At 43.1% G+C, this 16,158-nt stretch overlaps 1 long non-coding RNA gene across 1 annotated transcript; it reads left to right on the forward strand.

Annotated features, from left to right (window-relative positions):
- The first annotated feature begins 4,222 nt into the window (after positions 1–4,222).
- On the forward strand, positions 4,223–15,808 carry LOC309718490. The gene is made up of 3 exons (XR_014279985.1): positions 4,223–4,304; positions 4,669–5,011; positions 15,287–15,808. It is a non-coding gene; the product is annotated as an uncharacterized lncRNA (long non-coding RNA).
- Positions 15,809–16,158: the final 350 nt, after the last annotated feature.

Below are 16,158 nucleotides of genomic sequence, written 5' to 3' on the forward strand. Positions count from 1 at the left end.
CTTTTAAGTGCATAAAATGAAGCTGCTTAGAGAATGGTTTCAATGGTTTTCAAATACCACATTTATTCCTCTTGTTTGTTTACAATGCTGACAAAAGAGGGAAATATGTGTAAAATTAGACAAACAAATGATTACAAGCATATAATTAGACACACTAAAACTCTACAGCTTTAGCTAATGTGATCCTATAAGCAGCAGTATTGACATTTGTTTGAGTTTTCTGTGCTTTAGCCTTATTGAAAGCATTTTTAATATTAAAAAAAGTAGGTTTAATTAGAATTTCAGTTTTATCTTCCACTTCAGTGTGAAATTTGATTTGTATCTGTTTCATACATACAGGCCCCTGTTCTGTGCCCACATATGGTCCCCTCAGCCCCGCACAAGGCTTGGAGAGGTTATAAAAACTGAAGGGGTGATTAAAAACCAGGAATAATGGCCTCCACAAAACTAGGAATGCGTTTAACTGGTACAATTGTTCCAAATCAGGTTGCCATTAATATCAGAAATGATTCTGCAGATCTTGAGAGGGGGATTTTACGGGGATTTTTAACTTGATTTTTAAAGAAACTGGCCCTGGGAAAAATGAAAGCATAGGCAGAATGTACTGTAGGTACATGATTTATGGCTGAGGATGACCTGGAAGGATTTAGGTTGGGTATATCTAGAACTGTGCTGACCTACCCACCAGTTCTGCATTGTTGAAGTTTGGTGGATCCTCCTAAATCCAGGATTAGGAAAGTCAAATATACAAACACCTTCACCCCTCCTCTTTTTCTCACATACAGACATACCAAGAAGAGGGAGAGGTTGAAAGCGTTAGCATTGGCTCCTGCCTGCCTGCTAAGCATGCCCAAACCCAAACCCCATCACTTTCCTCATTACTTGAGCTTCATGGCTTTTTAGGGCTCTGTGCTTTATCTGGGATTTCACATTTCCCTGACTGCCACTTGACATGGCTCAACCAGTTGCCAGCAATCAAGTAGCAGAGGGCAGCAGCGGCACCGGCTGAGTCTTCAGGCTGCACCTTGATTTGAGAATTGCACATCACAGCCACTGGCCTTGCTAAGCTTCGGTAATTATTGGCCACACATGCCATCTTCCCACCAACTCTATTTCTACCCCACTCCATAGACTGACCTGACATAATGGGTGAAGGGGAGAGGGGCTGCATGTAGAGAGATAGGGATAGTCATGGGTCATGGGTGGATTGCATGGTGTTGATGTGTGCTTTAAAAGCCAAAAAGTGTTTGACAGAGCTGGAGAAAGAAGTGATAACACGTTCTGCAAATCATCCATACTGCCAATCTCAGAATGTTCTATATGGATCATCCCCTTATGTGTTAAAGCATGTCAGTGCCCTTGTCTATTTGCTTGCACCCACAGTACACATTGTGTGTGTGTGTGTGTGTGTGTGTGTGTGTGTGTGTGTGTGTGTGTGTGTGTGTGTGTGTGTGTGTGCGCCTAATTGAGAGGTAAGCAAAAAAGTTGCCTTTAAAGTTTCCAATAAATATCCTGCCAGTAATGTCAAACACCTGCCCGTAAAGCCCAGAGGAATGCTAAATGAAACCAAGTTGCAGAGCCTGTCTCCTGTCTGGGGTCTCAAGTCAAGACAGCAGGATTTGTAATGGCTGTAACCAGGATTATTGAGTTCAAGCAGAACAGCCAGGAAGCAAGAAAAAACATAGCATGGTCAGCACCACTGCTTTTCCTCCCTCTAACAGCCAGTACAATGAGTTGTGTGTCCCACTAACAGTAGAGATGGATTCCAGATTATTCCTCAACTTAGTCACCCTCTTGGCATCAAAACATAACAAAACAGCCATAAACTGTTTGTTTTTTTAAAACCACTATTATAAGAGCCAAACGATCCAACCTTCTCAGGGACTGCTGTATAATACTAGTGGACACAAATGTGATTAGACAAGAAGTGATCTTTTTTGTGAAAGTGTGAGCCAGATAAAGTGAGACAGATGATTACTGCAACTCAAAACATGACCCACTGACCTCCCCACCCCAGTGTCGCACACCAGTAACCATCTCATGCACACACACATGCAGTCTGACCACATACAAAAATGCATGCGCTAATGCACACACATCTACAAATATTCAGTATCATGGAAGGAAGAGGCTCTTGGTGAGAGCATGTGACCCTAGAAGCCAAATGATGCTGTCATTTGGCCTCATCTCTGGTTTTGATTGCCTAAACTCCTGACGCCTTCCTCCCGCTGCACCTGTCGAACGCCAATAGACCCCCTGCCCAGACCTTTTCACCACTGAGAATATATGGCCGTGCTCCTGGGTCCAGCCTGGCTAATTACCACTGGCCTCAAATCGCCCCCAAATGCCACAGTAGGGTAGGGTTTTTAGCTGCTGTTGCCACCCTGAGGCTCAGCACAGCAGTCCTCCCTGTTATTTGGTGCCTCTCTATTCCTCAACGTGTTCCAGATAAGGCTGACCACGCAAAGGCATTTATTTCCAGAGTAACAGGCTGTCCCATTCAAGCCAGAGATTAAGCACTGCTGTCTACACGCAACCATGAATAATGAAGCTATCATTCCAGACAGGCAGGCAAAAGCAGTGTGAGTTATATACACCAGTAATCTCAGATGCTACTGCACACAAGTGCCCAATGTATGAAATAGCAGCACCACTGTGCAGTTCATAAATTATTTTAAAATGCACAAGTGTGGTTAAGATCTATTTTTGATTTAGTGTCTTAATCATAAGACTAATACAGCTGAAGCATGAATTATATATATAATGCATATTGTACATTTTTTTAAATGTACAATATGTAGATAACATCTCGCAGTATGAACTTTTACCTGGCAGGAGCAGTAAAAGAAATAATAATAAATTTATTACATTTAAATTTGTGTCTGCATAACATAATAAATAATCGGCACTTGTAGATCTGTACAGGTGCACTTTATGGGCTTTATTTTATCAAAACTAAGTTATGAAGCGTAGTAATGTGAGCTTTCTGGTGTTCATTTTTTATTTGTTAGTCTGTTTGTTAGAATGGATTTGGATTTTCCCTGGGAATATTAAATGTTAACATATTAAAGCTTTAAATTGTTACTAACTGAAAGGGAGAATATACAAATAATGAGTTATTTTAATTTTCCCCTACAATTTACTTTTCTCAACTTCCAAGCATATCTTCCCCATCTTCAACTGGAGGGATATAATCCCGGAAACGGTTTCGAAACAACAGTAGGTAGGCTGTACCTGACGCGAGGCTGGATAATAGCAGACACCACGTGACTGCAGTACTTGCAGTCTGGACGCACGACAGGGTCTGTCAGAGCCTCCCTGGTGAGGACGACGTACACACACACGCAGGACGGATAAAAATAGACGCCATTTATGTGTTGAGAAGCCGCTTGAAAAGCTATGTGCTACGCGTCCAACTTGTTAAACTTAATATGTGCCGTTTGTTTTTATTACTTTTAACGCTGTCAGTCATGTTTTTTTTAACAATCTGCACAGTTTAGTGTATCAAAATGTGCAAAGGCGCACCGAAAGCCTCGCACGGATTTCACTGCTCTCCTCCACTTGAATTCATAACAGGTTTTTTTTTTCCTCTTCTATCGCGGTACACATCTCAACCCTCCTCTCAAAGGAGCGACACCGACAAAATCCCTTAATTCAACACACAGTGAAGACTTATCGCCCGTTATGCGCTGCGTCACCGGCTTTAGACAGGGGCAAAGTATGGCACCATATCTGAACTTGCATGAATGAAAGTGACGGCATAAAGCACTCAGTCAGCAGGCGACTCACTCAGCCTCCGGTGTCTGTCTCGCCTGTGTGGCGCTCTCCTGCATCCCTCAGTGAGCATCACTCTCTGTGGAGCCGGTGCGAGGCATCCTCCCTTACAAACACCGGTCCTGGACATCCTAGACAGCCCGTCCTGCGACATATTTTTACTTTGGACCCGTTGATGTCACTTCCTGCTTGGGCAAATGCCTGTGCAAATAAACCCAGGGATGTGAAGGGGTGCTCGGGGAGCCATTTTTTGAGGTCACGCAGCAGACAAGTTCACAAGGTCATGCAGTAGCGACATGTCCCAAAGCCGACAACAAGCTCGTTACTCTTTAAAATGACAACTATCATCCCATCTGGCTCATTCGAACTGTGCCCTATAGTTTTACATAACCAGCCACATCCACATCATCCTACCCCCCTGCGATACGCCGGCAAGGTTCATTTCCTGGTACGCTGTGCGCATTTACGGCCACGATTATGCAATGAAGGCGGCATCATCACTCTTTCACAAATGCTATACAACGCAGCTGGTAAGAAAATGTTTCAGGATATACAGGACTGCGAAAGCTACAGTATTGCACCAATTTGTGGGACACCTGTTGATAAAATAATATCATCCAATTGAAAAAGCAAAGCTCAGACAGCTAAATACAGTTTTACCTTTTTTAGTTTGTCTTAAAAGGAGGTAGCTGACAAACTACGACTTTTGTTACACATTTCTATATTTAATATTTAAATCCAGCAATCCTTTAAGACAGCTTGGAAGAAGAATAATGAGGTTGCACAATTTAATATAAGTACCTATACTGGTCTGTGATTAGTCAATGTGATGTGGCAGAAGCTGGTCTTCGTTCTTTCCACACCCAGGTCTCTTTTCTTTACCTTTGAACCTAGGCCTGGCAGCCCATTTCTGATCTACACAGGGTCTCCTTTTACCCCAATCCCCTTGTAGGCCCCAGTGATAGACGGGCATCGATGTGCCAATACTTCACTGTATTTCAATATCCTGCTCAGGAAAAGGAATTCAAGGGGTTGAGCGAAGTTCAGAGTAACAGCGTGGTGCCTAAAGCTCACAACCTGTCCCCAGCCTCGTGCCGAGAACCTGAGATCCAAACATTCAGCTGAGAAAATTCTTGAGACCAGGTCCTGTATGTGTCAACAAAACAGCCCCTGCTGCCACCATCCAGACTGAGAGACGGGAGCAAAGACGAGCAAACGACAGCAGATCCAACAGCCTGTGAGTGAAACTTTCCAGAACCAAAATTATTATTTATTTTACTCAACAACAAGTAGTCTGTCTGGATGTTTACACCAGTGTCTATCTCAGAACCTGAACCCTCAGGCAAGTATTTGTTAAACATGAGGTTTTACTGTCTCAGTCACAACTACAGCTTAACTCCATATCTCTTTTCTAACTTTGGCCCGACAAAAAGTCCTGGCACACTCCAACTCCTTTATAAAATCCTAAAAAATTGAATGTTCTTTTAAATTTTAATCCATTTTTCTATAGGCTACTGTACCAATATTCTGGAAAAAATACATATTGATGTATAACAAATACTGGAATAATGAAGATGTGTTTGACTTTGTTGTTTGGATTTGTTATATTTATATACCATGGCAATTCAAACAAACAGGATTACGTACATTTTATCAATGTGGTGAGTAAGGTGGGCACATATCCAGTATGTGTAGGACTGTGTGAATGCACTGAGCCTGTGCCCAAATATAAATGCATGTGTTTAGTGTAGTATTTTGCGATAGGATGATGTGCTCATGTGGTTCTGTTGTCTGTGTGCGATTGGTTGGATCAGTCAGAGGACTGTGGCAGGCACGAAAGAGGCAGCGAAGCAGGCAGTGCGACCTAGTGGTGGAAGAGGGGTGTGTGGTGGAAGAGGGGTGTGCACTATGAATCACACCGATACACTAAAAAGTATGCACATTATTTATCTTGTTAATAAATCCACACGAGCGTGCTAACACATACAGTCAACCCAACATGCCTTTGTTAATTCACTGTATAGCAATTTATCTCCTTGAAACACATGCTGATAAACTCTAACCCATGTATTTGATCTAATGTCCCAAATACCTAATGTAGTGTTCCAAGTTTTAAAATAACATAATTCCCCACCAACCACCCACATATGTAACGTAACGCTCTCTAACCAGGTTTGTACCAGTGTTTTCTATCAGCCCATGCTTCCCTTCTATCCCCTCCACCTTACACCCCCTGCTTTTACTTCCGTTCTCCCATTGCTAAATCTGCTCTTGAACCAAATGGCACGAGTGGTAACTTCAAAGCCAGAACTACCTACATCCCCTTTCCCTGCTATGGAATATTTGAAAATGAAAAAAAATAGACCATCTGGCATAGCAGTGGTGTCTGACTTTTCCCATATCAACCAAGTGACACTTAACCAGGCTGTGTTTTGAGATGATCGGCCTAGGATCGCAATTTAACCCCCCCCCCCCCCCCCCAACCTCCCCAAATCCACAAAAGCATTAAAGATTACCCACTATCCAGATGTGTTTTAGTAGAGACTGAGGGGACAGAAGGAGGAGCTTTAAAAAAGAGGGGGTTATGTAGACATGGGTGGGTGGAGTTAGTAACCAATTCGGGAAAAAAAGGGGAATACAGCATAGACAAGTGAAGTCCCAAAAAGCAGGGTTTAGCAGGGGCCTAGTTCTACTGGAGCTGCGGCCCATTTTGTCTTGAAGGGGATTAATAATGAATTAAAGCACTCCCACCCCCCTTCTAAAAAGATATTCATGCATGTTAATGCATCCATTATTTATAGTGCGCATAGAGGCTGGCTAGTGGTGGCCACATGCAAGTGGGAGGGATGTAAAGATGAAATGAGGAGGTGGGGGTCTCTTCCCCCTGAATGAAGCACTGAGGCTCTGGAAGCAACATCCAGCCATTGTGGCTGGGCTGGGGCTGGGTGGAGATGGCATGGGGAGTGGATATGGAAAAGTAGGAGGAGGTGGGGGATGTGGGGGCCTTGCTGCCAGACAGGCAGCTCGTGCATGGGGCCGCCAAGTGTTGTGGGGGAAGGGGTGGATTAAACAAATAAATACATGATAAGGAATAATCATGCCAGGGAGGCAGGGCGTGATAGAGACAAAGAGGCTAAGAGGGGCAAAGCGGGGGTGTTAGTTCAGTCAGACAGGATTTGTTGTCTGGACTGACCCATTCTTGATCACAAACCTACGTGAGATAACTTTTTTAGATGCTCTTTTAATTGGACTATTTCATTCGATGACTCATACCAATTATGCTTTCGCCAAGGAGCTAACAAAGTCTGTTTGATCTGAAATAAACTACATAGATCTGAGTAACTCAGAAATTTGGTGTCATGTCCAGTGCATAACATTAGGTATGACTGGTTGATAATTCAATAAAGCATTACAGAAGTTGACACGGCCAAAGCAAAGATGAGAAATAGACATGTAAAAGAGAGGAAAAGGCAAGAAGATGTGAACGTGAGAGATCGAGGAAGAAAGATGAGTAAGAAGAGGCTAAACTTTTTTTACGTAGTGCAGAAAGGAGCAGGGCAAGGAGGATGATAAGATAAGGCAAAAGCACGAGTCAGATGAGCTTTCTACCCTGCTGATCCCCATATTAGCATAGATACAGAGTCATAAGCATGGCAGGGAGCTTTTGCTGTGGAGGTGACATCAGGGCCATGACACCCAAACTCATCTCCATAGATATCACTGGGGCCATGCAGGTTAATCAAACATAAGGCTTATCTAGGCGTCTGTAGTGCGTGAAAATCTGCCAACGAGCTGCCACCTTAAATTTCAGTAATCCTTGTAAGTAACTAATTCTTAATACTGTTTCGCTTGTCGACAAAATGAAGAAATGAAGCACGGCTTAGAAAATTTGCCCTTTCTGTGTGTTTGTTTTGGGAAAATGTTTGCTTCCAGAAACTGCTTCTTCTACAGAAAAAAAATACTTAGAGATCACTGTTCATGCCATTTCTACGTGTATGCAAACACCAAACTGCTCTGGGGATATGGTGACATGTAGGCTAAGAGGTCATCAGTGTGGCTTGGCAACACCTGTTTCAACGGGATTTTCCTCTCGTTTCGAAAAGCTGGCCTGGTGTTACACGCATGGCACGTGAGTGGCACAAATCCTCCACTACAATGGAGTATTAAACAGTTATGCCATCATAATGGATAAAAATATTGTTGCATGAACTGTATGATTCAGGAACAAAGCAGGTAACAGTGAGACATTCATTAATGGCAGACATGCCACATGTTTCTCAACAAGTAGCACCAGAGGCAAGACCTCCCAGAAGGGACAATCTGCATTGTGCAAACATTGCAACCTTTGTTCCCCCAACAAACACAAGGTGAGGCACTAAAGTGTTTTTAATACGAAAACCTCAACCACACACAGGAAAATCCATAAACATTGGAATGATGTCAAAACAACATTGTGGGGTTTGACGGTTTTAATTTTCCACTGCTCAAAGTAAAAATGGCTCCTGCAACATTTCCTGCACCCCGGTGATTTTTATGACAAATACAACAGCAGCTTAATTATACATGCGACCACCACCATAAAAGCAGAACCATTAACTACCATCTTGTTAACACAGAGGACCTGCCTTGAAAGTGCTAGAGTCGCATTTTGAAATCTTTTCACTCAGCGCCTGTCTGCAATGTCAGATTTTCACTATTTAGCAAAAACAGAAAGAACGTGGCAGTACATGCAAGCCCTACACACGAGACATCTGCTTTAATTGAACTAGACATTAAAAATAATTGTGACGACCTGTTCTTGATGTGTTGGCTAAAATATAATAAAGGAAACATGTCCAAGTCAGTCAAGTAACATCTAGGCACAGATATTTTCACTGACTTTAAGTTGCAGTGTGCAGCTGCGTTGATGTAGGAAGAAACCTGGCTTCTGATGTTCCTGACCCAGCTCAGTGTGTCCACGGAGAAAGCTTTGCAGTCTCCAAATAAGAGTGAACTTCCAACCTTTTTCTGAAGAGGCTTTGGTTAAGTTTCAAAGGCTTCCTGGTTTTACTTTACTAGCCAAACATACCCCAGCTGTACACAAAGTGGTCACTCTCAGTGAGACCGTATGGAGGCAGAGGGAGATCAGACACCCCTTGACGTAACCAAACATCTCTGTTAAAAGCAATGTGAACAGAGGGTTTGCCATTGATGTTATTGCTTGCTTAAACGGGTCAGTCTTCACTCATGGCAAGTGTGACATTACAGACGGTAATATCATACTTGTGAGCAATGCTTCAAGCCTACAGGTCCCAACAAAGAGAATTCGTTGTTTGTCGCTGTCATGAAATAGATCAGCCATCTTAATATTTCATACTCTGCCTATCCTTAAGATGTCCATATGGACTTCATAGAATATGTCAGTCTCTTGAGTGATAGAATGGAAAACCTACAAAGCACATCTCTGAAGGCAATCCCATCAAGCAGCATTCACTTCGAGATGTATAGCCCTGTGTTAGGCAAATGAGCTGAGAAATGGTGAGCTACTGAATCCATTATTTCTCATTCTGTATGTATTGTCTTAAAGCCTGCCTAATGTCCCCAAAATGCCTTTAAAGACATGTTAAGAGAAAAGAGCTCTCTGCCTTGGAATGAGGTAACTTAATTATCATAGCAACTGCCAGTACTCTTTAACATGTCAATGGTACTTGGCTTGCATGCATAATTTTGCTGTGTTATTGTGGTGGCCTCTGTGTTGCTCACTGACAAAAAAACCCAAACCACAGGCACGGGGGCCTATTGTCATGGATGCATCCATCTGGATCAAGGCCATTAGAGGATATTTGCACTTCCTCTGTGGATCCTGGCTCTTTTTGACATGCAGCAGAAGGACCAGGCTTCACCCACCAGTGCAGGGCCAATTGAGGTGTAGATTGACCAGAGGGACAGTGAAGAAGGGCAGCCAGCAGGGCAGCACTCCTGTCAAGCTCAGTGATGGACACCCACATGGCAGCTGGTAGTTGGCCTGGGGTTTCTGAGGTCCTATAGCAACTGATGGGACATGACGAGGCAGGCTTCCTGGTTTCATTCCTTTGTCCCTTGGGATGTTGGAATGTGTATCAGAATGTCAGAGGATCTTGGCTTCAGCACACTTTTGGTGTCAGCTGCCTACCAATGCCCCACACTTACCCTGACATGTATTAACAAGTAATTCAGGTAGCTGTTTCATACAAAAATACAATGCCTTTTAAAAATAATGGTAACTTTCTCTGTTTTTCTTCAACCCAATTACATGAATAAAACATTAGCATATATAGCCTATGAATACTGCAAACACTGCTTGAATTGAAATAACGGACCAAGTGATCTGAACCAAAAAGTGCATAAATTGGGCCCTTTGAAGTGATAGAAATATGCTGATCTAGATCTATTGTGGTTAACACCACAGCATTCACAAAGGCCTTTGAATGCTTCTTTATACGTGTATATGCAGAGTGTGTATGCGTGTACTCGTATGCCCAGGTGGGAGAGAAGGCTAATGGTAGATGCAAAGATCACTATACACATCTGGAAAAACAGCTCTCAGAGATATATCAAATAGAACCAATTCATCTCCAACATATAAACACGTTAGCTGTCAATCTACATCTCCCCACATGTAACCTATATGCTTGTTGCGACATACGTAGCCTTTGAGTTGTGTTGGAATGCTGACAGCCCACAGATATGAATCTTGATTTGATTAAAAGGTAAGAGTTGGGGTCTAAATGCTGGAACCAATATCAGTTCGGGCGGGTGGGCAAGGTAACTGTTGCAAAGGAGGTGAGGTGGAGAGGAAGGGGGAAAGTGTGATTGTTGGGGGGGTTTACCTGTGGCCTTGGCTCCAACTGGGAGTAATTTGGAACAGACTGCTCCCAGTGTGTTCATTAGGTTGTGATTGGGCTGAACGCAGGTGGGGAGGGCTGCCCAGCCTGACGCTGAATAGTCTTGATTGTGCCCAGCATAAAACGCCATCTGTTTCAATGAGGCAATGAAGGAGAGAGAGAGAGAGAGAGATTGAAGCAAGACGAAGGAGGAGGGAGCTACCGGTGAAAAGTCGTGTTTTGTGATGTCTCGAAAATTTTGTGTACTAACAACGGGACAAAAACATATAGAATAAAAATATAAAGCTGCACTGTCCATTGTTTCGTCTTAAATCGAACACAGAAATGACTTTCCATGTACAAAAATATAATTCAGTCCATACTGTAAATTAATGGGTGGGCACAAGAAAATATTTACATGTGACCAAACTTTGTGCAAAAACTGCAAAGTGGTCAAATGTAATCAGTCCATTTTGAGTCTGAATGGCAGGCCTCATTTTCACCAGGCTATGAGCGGATGGCTGATGAGACAAGGGGATTGGAGATAGGGCCGCAGTTTATTTATGGGCCGCCTGCTTCAAAGCCAGAATGTTTTTGGTTAATCCCATGCTCATACCAAAAGCAGACATACAAATGTTAATCTGGGAGTTTACATGCAAATTTGGGCTGTCTACTTTGCTGCACACACAACATTACCCAAAATCACATTCCTCGGTCTCATGTAAGAAGGAGGTAAAAACACCGACAAAATATATTTTTACTCAGACAGCCTCGCTTTCGGTTGCTTATTTTTTTTCTCTCGTTGCAAGGCCTTGGAAAGAAAAAAAGAAGAGAGCAGAAGAGAAGAAGGCCACTCTTTGCTGCTCGACTTTTGAAGCGTCTTTATCGGGCTTGGCAGCGTAGTCTTGCGTGTCCAAGCCTCATCGTGCTTTTCATCCTTTGTGCTGTCCAAGGTGTGTCCAATGCACTGTTGCTTTGTGTGGAGAGGGAGACGACACATCACATTCTGTCTTCTGTCCCAAGCTGGGGGATGGGGAGATTGTGGGGTGGGGTGTACAACAGAGGGGGCACAAAAAGCAAACTTATAGAAGGCCGGAGCGCTTCAAAGCCGCGATGCACAAAGGCTTATAAAGCGTTACTTCATGCAGAGTTGTGCCAGATGTAATTGCGGGGTTCCTGGAGATAAAGAATCACATGCAATTCTTAGCCCCACCCCTGATACTTATGAAAGAGCTGTGGCTAAGAAGCTTCAGCTGCACAAACAGAAAAGTTTGTTTCACTTTGGTGCACAATAAATAATTAACAGTTATTTTATAGGTTTCAGGATGAATTTGCTGTCTTGAAAACAGTAACAGTGCACATCAAGCTTTACAGATGCAGGAAGATGGGCTGAGCCCATTATAAATAGGGAGGGGTGAAAACTACACTGAGTGACAAGCGAGTTCCCTCCCCTTTTTCACTCTGCCCTCATCTTCGTAGTATAGGCTCTTTCAAGTCTGCCTGACTCCTTTCTACAGAAAATTATGTTGATTCATTGTTAATAAGCCCAGAGGTTGCCAGTGTGAGCACAGTGCGTGGCAAATATAGGTAGACTGTAGTTTTCCAGATCAACCTGACTAGTCCTCATCTGTTTCCTGTGGCCTCCTGCTGAGATGGGACTGGTGTCGAGTGTGCATTGTTAAATATGTTCCCGGGCAAAAATGCTGCCACTGTCAGGTACATTTGCACAGGCTGCTCCTTATGTGTGTGCGTGTGCGCGCGTGCGCTCACGCACGACAGTGCAGGTGGGTATGTGCATGTGTGATGCTGACAGTGAACAGTGATGGGTGTGGAGGAAAGGGTGGTGCAGTCACTTTAGACTTGAGATGCCATTCCCACAGGAGCGACACGCCCCGGTGTTTTCCAAGACAGAGACGAAGGCAAACATGAAGCAGATCCATCTTTGCATCTTAAAGGTTTCACAAATACTTCTATAGCCAGAGAACAGTAACTTTTTGTTATCTCTTCATGTGGGAAGTCTAAAGGCCTCCTGCTAGGAATGTAGAAACTATGGTGTGTGTATCCACAAGGTCAAGGCTTAGATGTCATGCACAAACAAATTTTAAATTTAACAGCTACAATTAAATCAAGTAGTGTCTCATCAAGGTGACATGGTGTGACGACAATAATAGCATGTAAATGTACCTAACCTAACTAATAAAATGAGTTAGCTCAGGAATCGGTGTCTTTGACAGCCTTCTTTCGTCACGTTATGGATCAGAGCTCAAGTTTACTTTATATCTTACCGTAAAAAGGGCCAGTGCAGGTTCTATACCAGCCCAATTACAATGGCTGTTCACGACAGAAAGAAATCTTGCCCATGATTAGTGTGGAAATAAGGTATCTTATGAATAACCAAGTAATATTAAATGCCTCCTAGAAGAGCAAGGGCATTAAAACCCGATGCAATACTTCTTTGCATATCAATAAACTGACATTAGTATTTAAAAAAAATGTTAAAGTGCTGGACTAAAAGAACAAACATTTTTCAAAGCCAGCATAAATTAAATACAGGGCATCGTCTTCAAGTTTTAAAAAGTGTCAACAATCTGTATAGTAAATAAACAGTTGCAGGCAAGCAAAGGCAAATGCTGCATGCAAATGCTAAAATTTGCAGCACTCTTTTTGTGACTCATCACTAAAATACGTGTCCAAACTTTTGGATTAGCTAGAAGCTAACCTGTAACTCTTCACATGTAGGCACCATTCTCAGGTCATAGAACAAAGCACAAGGGTCAGCAAGGAGATGTCAAAGATCATGGTAACCCAAGGGTACCTTGAGTCTCATCCCAAAACCTCTAGCATTTTTCAAAGCCCTCCTGCAGCCCAGGCCCTCATCAGCGCGTGCCCCCAATGGCCTTGTGCACATATGCACTACCTCTCTGGTGGGTGAAGGGGGGGCCTGAGTGCATCACCTGCAGCCCCCATTACGTGACGGAACAGGCTTGGCCTACTCAAAACAAGCCTGAGACCCAGTAGGGGGGGTGGTAATGATGCAGGGGGCACTAACAGGTACAGGGAGCAGATTTTATTTTCTCCATATTTCACAAAAGCCTTTCTCAAATTCTTGTTGGGCTCACAGACTATATAGACAAGGTTTCACCCCGTGAGATATAATTACTCATGACCCACATGGCTCTGTGAGAGTGGTATATATACGTTTAAGTTTGCACTGAGGTATAGAGTGAGCGTCCCTATTTAATTTTTAACTACAGACAGACAGCAACATAGAATAAAGCAAATATTTTACCATCACCTGCTTAGAAAAAACAAGGACAACGAAGGACAATCATTTAAACGAGGGCAATAGTACTTGCACTAATCTTGGATTCATTTGTGAACACGTGAAAGTGTTCATTGGGTCTTGATCAAGAGATGTGGTTAAAACCACTGATGCAGCAAATCTAGACTCCCCCCCCCCCCCCCCCCCCCCATCCCCTTGTCTGCTCAATCAACCATCAATAAAATCTCTCCTCTTCACTACTGCTGACAATTAGAACACGAGCCAATCCCTAACCTACATAGGGAAAGAGGCCCCATAACCCAATCTTACATTAAACCGACTCAGGGAAATGAAGGTGTTCTAGCTCTCAGCAGATTATACTATAGCTGAGATGAAGGGCTGAAAAAGAACGAGTGTAGTTCAGTCAAACTAGCTAAACGGGTGAGAATTAAGATGTTGTAGCGTGGGATGAGGCAGTTATGCATACATAACATGTTGAGGCTGGGACCCCCTACTGGGGAGAGGCACGACAAAGCCTCTCTAACAGCAATACCTCTGGGACAGCTAATGATTAATTAGCTTGTGTCATTAAGTGAGGCAAATGTCACCCGAGCTTCCTGGGGAAGCTGTCACACCATGTGTAGGCTACTCACAAGTTTCCCCCTCAGGTGCCGGTGGAGGGGAGTTGGGGGGGTAAGTGCACTGTAACTAGTCAAATCCTGACATCTAGTGGTCAAATATAAAACTTTGCCAATTTCCAACAGCAGTAAGAACTAGATTTAGGCAGAAACTTTTTTTTCTTTAATTTAATTTATTATCAAAATATGTTACAAAAAAAAATATTCCTTTTGCCCAACATTCCCAACAATTACCTACAACAAAAGTGTTATCCAGATTTGACTTTGGGAATGCTCTCTGATCGCTGATCCTTGATCGCTAAATTAGCTGAGATGACCTCTGACCTTTAAGTGTCATTCACCTCACTGGCCATGTCACTGACCTCAAAGTTGAGGAGCTGACCATTTTTCACACCTAAGTTTTAAGGAGGCAAGAGCTGGCACATGGACGAGGGTCAGAGTGGCGGGCAAGCTTGGCATCGCAACATTTTAAAAACATCTATCTTATAATTCTATTACAGTTTGCTCAGTCAAAAAAAAACAATGACATAAAATCCTAAGCGATCCCAAACATGAAAGTAAAAAGGAAAATTTTTCTTACCAAACAGCCGAGGACCAAGCCAGGTTTGATGACTTTCCTTGCAGTTTGGAACAAATCCGGACAAACGATCGCCAAAGTAATAGTTCTAATTAGCCAATGTGCTTCCTTTAATAATATTATTTTCTCCATCAGCTACAGCGGGTTTTCCCAGCACACATGTTCACACTTTACTTCTTTTTCTCCACTGCAGGAGCAGTTATTCTGAGCCTTGGAGGTCAGCACTGAATTCTGGCCTGCTGTAAGACCAGACCAAGATGAAGTGAGAAGGCCCCTCTCTTCAACAGGGAGTGGCAGCGCAACGTGGAAAGGCTTAACACACACACACACACACACCTCATGTCTGTTTATTCACATCGGCAAAGCACGTGCAGACACATGTGCGTGTGCGCACACACAAACACACACGCACACAATCTGCCTCACCCTCACATAGACATGCGCATACAAAAGCACACCTGTCAGGGCCTTTCCACTGTGTGAGCAAAAGCAAAGAAGTCCGGCCCCCCCTCCGTCTCTCTGTATGTGGTATCCCATGTCTGTTATATTAAAGCAAATCTATTCAGTTCCCACTTTCTTATCTGAAATAATGGCATGAGCAATTTTCACATTTAAGTAAGCAAGGACACATGCAGTCTCTCTCTTCCACTCTCTCACTTAATGAATGGAATCAGATCTGGGCCCCCGTGGCTGCGGTCTAATCTGCCTTTGAAGATTTCTACAATTTACAGAAATAAATAATTACATACCACTGAACAGTTGTTTGGTTTGGGTTTTTTGTTGTTGTCGTTTTGTTTGCTTTTTGTAAATAGGATATATACACCTATCTACTTTTACATTTACTAGTCCACAAGTGCGTTCGATTTCTATGTTATTGGCCAGAGCCAAAAAGGGCCCAGGACATTGCCAGGAGCCTCCCAATTGTGCCAGTCAACTGGTGTGTGACGTCCATTTGAAGGAGGAATCTGTCAAATAGAGTGATTGAATTAAAGTGCACTTTGGTCCGGAGTGCTCTCTCTTTGCCACTTTCCACCATAACATGTCTTGTCCTAAAATAATTAGATT

Source organism: Aulonocara stuartgranti (genome assembly GCF_965226115.1).
Source record: "Aulonocara stuartgranti genome assembly, chromosome: 2".
Lineage (NCBI taxonomy): Eukaryota > Metazoa > Chordata > Actinopteri > Cichliformes > Cichlidae > Aulonocara > Aulonocara stuartgranti.